A 6239-nucleotide genomic window follows, 5' to 3' on the forward strand; every position below is an offset into this window, starting at 1 on the left:
ATCAGAGCACATTATTATAACACTCAGACTTCATAAACTTCAATCAAACACAACATTCAAACTTCATAAATACACAAAAACTCCATTTAGAGCTCCAAAGTAAGTTTAACTAAGCTCAACCCACCCCTCTCAACATTCAAATTTCAACCAAACACACAAAAACTTCATTTAGAGCTCCAAAACAAGTTTAACTAAGTTTAATCCACCTCTTACAATATTCAAACTTCATAAACTTCAATCAAACACACAAAAACTCCATTTAGAGTTCCAAATTATTTTAACTAAGCTCAGCTCACCCCTCACAACATTCAAACTTCATAAACTTCAATCAAACATACACAAACTCTATTTAGATCTCCAAAACAAGTAAAACTAAGCTTGGCTACCAAAACATTCAAACCAATCTCAACCCATCCTATACAACATTCAGCTACCATATCTGGAGGATAGCCAACAATTCATTATCATAAAACTAATAGTAAGACATAACTACTTTGCTACAATAACTACAGGAAAGCAACATATTAGGCAATAAGATTTTTGAAGTAATCATACTTAATTTGATGGTCATTCTCTTTGTGATCGTACCATTTCTTGAATCATTTTTTTTTTCATTTCTTCTATTTGTCTTGTATGATCCTCTTTCATTTGTCTTTTCCATCTTCAAGTTCCTTAATCCTTGATTGAGACTATTCAACATTGGCTTTTAGTTACCTCACCTCCCTATCATGCATTTTTTGAGTAGATGTCAAACTCAATGAGCTACTACCCCTCTTTGACTTAGGTTTAGGGGCCAAACCTAGGCTTTTTATGTAATCGGGTCACCTACCTAAAACTGCCTTTCAATTTTTGTCTCCAGTTAGTGGTTGGGAACCTTCTAGAGTGGATGTCGATTGTCATTCTACCATGTAATTCCACACACATATAGTTAAGTTGCGTAAGTATGAGTGACTGAACTTACAAATTAAAAACAACATGAAAATAAACCAAATTGATTACATGTGTATCCTCAGTTGCCTAATTCACAAACTTGCCACATTTTCGATTGCGTTTCTTTGAATAGGTCAACACATCCCACTTCTCGGCCTTGTTTTTCTTGAAACTTAGATTGAATTTGTGCGAATGACTTTGACCCACCTACGTGATCGAATGGTAAGTTCACTATATTCTTCCTATTAGTCTCCGAAACTTCCTACATTAAAAAAAAAAAAGATGTTTCATAGTAAATGATAGTATCTAATTAGACGTCTCTAATTATTATAACCTGAAATTCTTCATTCTTAAAACGGTCACACAAAAAATGTCAATTTTCTAATCTATTCTTAAGTCGGCTACACGAGTTGGCACGTGGTTGTTCAGGGTTGCCACATTTCTTGTAGTGTGCACAAATATGCTCTGTATTCTTTGAATGAGTTTTGCATTTGATGTTCGATAAAATTGTTAAGTGTTTGATTTGAGAAATCAAGCACGAAATAAGGCTACAAAAGAATTAAGGGATTATTTAGCATATGATGTTTATATCAATCTAAAAGAACAAACTTATAAACTTACTAACAATTAATTATTAGCCAATTCTATAAATTCTGTTAGAATATCTGCAAAAGTAGGGCATTGTACTAGAAATGCATCTTTGACAACAACACCAATCATATTACTAAACTGTACAAAATGTTGACAAATCGGCTTATTGGCCCCTTCATTGATGGAGATTGGAATTCTCCTAAATTTGTGGACATATTTTGCCAACTCCATGTTCCTGGAGTGCTCGTGTGTTCTCTGCCACATGTTGCTTATTAGGGGTTGATATTGTATCTATACAAACACAAAACAAGTTATTAGTGTAAACAAAGAAAAGTGAGTAGATACATGATTAGTCATGATTGTCATCTAAATCAAATTATTCATTAGCACTTGAACTATTATGAGGAGATAGTTTCTCTTCATCATTGTTTATGAGGTCATCATCGACATGACGAATAATTGGTTGTTCCACAACTATAGGATCTGATGGTATTCACATTCAACATGCGGAAGCAATTGGGATCTTAAGCACTCTAACTACATTAATTTTAGATTATAAGCATGCAAGTCCATAATATTCCATAATTTAAGGTTTTAGTGAACACCTTTGAAGAGCTCCAAATTAGCTTAAATCTTCAGCTTGATTCTCCTCTCCAATGGCCTGTAGACCACCAATAGTGTCTTTTCACTATTCTCTGAGCTTAGACTGGATTGTGATGTCCGAAATGAGAGGGAATTTGAAGGGAGATTGGAGGATTATTTTTGGCTTTACTGTCACTCATGAAGAAGAACTCCTTCTTTTTCAAAATTCTCAGCTTGCATGCCATTACTCATCTGATTCACCCTTTTTATTAAAGAAGACAAGCATGCCATTCAATTGCACAAGAAATTGACACCAAGAATGAAGTTGTAAGGTGGTATCAAGGTGGAAGGATTAGTGGAGAAGATTGGAAAAATCCACTAACTCTTTCAAAAATCATTTTAAAATTAAATTTCTCAAATTTAATATAAAATTATTTTTTGAATTTTAATTTCTAAAAATAATCTTTAATTTAAATAAAATTAATTCAATTATAATTTTAAATAATTAATTAAATAATTTAGTATCAAATATTAAATTATTAAACATACTATATTCTTATCTGAATCCTATTCATATTAAAATATTTAAATCATATTTAAACATTTGTTAATTAATTTTAAATAATTAATTTAAAATTTTTTAATTAATTAAAATAATTTAATATAAAATATTAAATTATAAACCACCATATTTCTTATATGAATCCATATTTATAAAATATTTAAATCATATTTAAATATTTTAATTTTTCAATTTCGTTTAATTCAATAATTAAATGTTTTCATTATATCAATATAATATTAATAATTTTTTTCGTAAATTCATTGAATATTTCAAATTCTTCCATTACACTATTATAAGGTTTAGTCTGTTTATGAGCTAGTAGGGGAACCTAAATGGACCTACATATCATTAGCTTCCAACGATCCGAGATTAATTAGCTAAATCTTTTTAACTGAATTAACCAACAGTCGTTAACTAACAGATCACTCCACTAAAGCCCAATAGTTGCACTCTTCTCACTGTAGACATATTTCTATTCATCTCATTTAACCACGATCAGTAAGTCAATCCTTCATAGGTTGTTCGAATTTAGAGCCAGGTCAAAATTACCGTTTTATCCCTGTATACATCTTGCTCCTTAAGTCTCCGCTGATCCACTAATGAACAATTGATTTATGGTCATACCAATAAACCGAGTCCCTCTCAGTCAAAGAGGGTGGGACCCCTTATTCAAGATTAGAAGTCAGGGAACAACCTATTTACTATCCCTAAAAACATGTAAGAGTGATTTCATCTTGCAGGACTATGTCCCCAACTATCTACCTGGTATTACCCCAAAAATGGGAGACTTATTGAACAACGATGTTAAACGATGTTAAACTACTCTTACCATTGCATATTAAATAATAATCCTGAATAAACAGGAGTTCATAGTTAGCTTAAGATTGAGATCGAGTTATCTTAGGTCACGAGTTGAAATAGTTAGTTTTAACAGGAAACGGTATTATAAAGAAAAGTGACTATTTCATGGTCCAGTCTTATGCAAACATCGTTTGCATAAGATGACTTCACTCGCATATCTCTACATGAACGATTTCGGGATTACATCGTTCGTATCAAATACAAAGCGGGCTGCATCCATAGTGTTCCCAAGATAAGGTACCCTCTATTCTTATACTTATAGACCGTTTTGATTATATACTCAAACCTGATCCTCTTTTATGTTTCCACATAAAGTTCAAATATTCATGTTATAGCTAGGGGTCCGTTAGTTTATTGGATTTAGGCTCCTACAAGTGCAATTCACATATTTAATAACATCTTTACTGAATAAACCTCAATAACACCTTTATTGCAAATAGAATATATTTAATGTTTACGAACTGCGAGTTTTAGGACATACAACCCAACAGGGTCAACGTCAACTATGCATAAAGTATCCTCCTCAATGGATTCATCCACACGAACTCCACACTACTACACAAATTGGATTACTTGAAGTTTTTTCAATGTCAAGTAGATGGTAGACATGATGCTAATAAAAGCGTCGTCTATTCGACTGTCAAGTATAATGTCATAACTTGATACTGTAAAAACGTCAAGAGAAATGATTTTTGGCACAATTTTCGTGTCAAGAAATATAATACACTTGACACTAATGACATGTCAAATGTATTAATTCTTGACACTTATTATTGTGATTACTCTTGACATTTTTTATTTGTTAAATATATTTTTATCTCGACACGAAATAATGGTCAAGTAATCTAACTCTTGACACATTTCCAATGTTATCTATGTTTTTTTTTTGGCTATTTTGGAATTTGATCTTCCAACTCCTTAAAATGTGCTTACGAAGTGCTTCATTTTCATCAAACTAAAAAAAAAAAGAAACATCATCCGTAAGTGCATCCCCAAACTGCATCATCTAATCTAATCACAAACTACATCCTTAAACAAAAAAAAAACAAAAAAAAACAAAAAAAAAAACACATTATTCAAATAAAAAAATATACACATATAAAAAAAATGCAAATTAAAGTTCTAAACTCAGCTGTTTATTTAAAAAAAAAATACTTACAGCGAACGATCCCAACGGCACCACGGCCGAAGATCCTCGGACGACACTACCGACAGTGAACGACACCACCGATAGCAAGAACGACCCACCAGACGACACCACGGCAGCGGACAACCCACCAGACGACACCACCGGCAGTGGACGAACACCACTGGCAGCGAACGAACCATGGACAGAACACTGATGGACTAGAGAAATGCGAGCGACAACGACTAGGAGAAATGCGGACGGCCAAGGTTTGGGGAAGGAGAGAAATGGAGAAAATGAAAATTATAAATTTAAGGTTTTCATTAAAGTAAGAAAAAATATTATTAGGTAATTTTTTTTTATATTTTACTTGACACTAAAAAATGTCAAGTAAGAGCTTCTTATATCTGACACGTGAAACATGTCAAGTAAGACCAAACGATCGTTTAACAACTCCAAATGATCATTTATAAAATACTATACGATCACTTAAAGTTTCTACATGATCGCTGAGTAACACTAGACGATCACCCACAAACACCCCGCGATCGCTTACCAATTCTCTACGATCGCCTACCAAATGCTATACGATCGCCTACCAAAGCTACATGATCGCTGAGCTCTGCTACACGATCACTGAGTAACACTAGACGATCGCCAGAAACACCCGCGATCGCTTACCCGGAACTACACGATCGCTTACAAAACATTACACGATCGCTTACCAGTTTCTATACAATCGCCTACCAAATGCTATACGATCGCCTACCAAATGTTACACGATCGCTGAGTAAACACTAAACGATCACCTACGAACACCCCACGATCACTTACCCAAGAACTACAACGATGCTTACAAAACATTACACGATCGCTTACCAGTTTCTATACGATCGCCTACCAAATGCTATACGATTGCCTATCAAATGCACACGATCGCTGAGCTCTGCTACATGATCGCTTAGCTCTGCTACAGCTGATCGTGAGTAACACTAGACAATCGCCCACAAACACCCCGCGATCGCTTACCTGGAACTACACGATCGCTTACAAAACATTACACGATTGCTTACCAGTTCTATACGATTGCCCACAAACACCCCGCGATCACTTACCCAGAACTACACGATCGCTTACAAAACATTACACGATTGCTTACCAGTTTCTAAACGATCGCCTACCAATTCTACACGATCGCTGAGCTCTGCTACACGATCACTTAGTAGAAGTAGATGATGAGCGGCACATTGCGATGACTTCTCCACGACAGAGAACTTCCGAACTCCCACTCTCGAGAGCACCCCTTCCACACTCTTGATATTCAGATTTCACTGCCCCCTCTTTTCCGTTTTCTTCTTCTTTTAACCTCCACTTCTCCCAATGGAATTGGACGCCCTCCTTAACCAATTCAACCGCCTCTCCTTTATTCTTTCTTTCTATGAATTGTCACATAATTGGAGGCCTATCAAATATCCGAATATTTCTATCAATCTCTGCTTTTTAGCCCTTTTACTTGACACGAAAAAAATGTTAAGTAAAAGCTACGTGTCAAGTAAGACCTTCTATACTTGACACGAAGTAAAG

The sequence above is a fragment of the Benincasa hispida genome, chromosome 6 (genome assembly GCF_009727055.1).
Source record: "Benincasa hispida cultivar B227 chromosome 6, ASM972705v1, whole genome shotgun sequence".
Taxonomy (NCBI): Eukaryota; Viridiplantae; Streptophyta; class Magnoliopsida; order Cucurbitales; family Cucurbitaceae; genus Benincasa; species Benincasa hispida.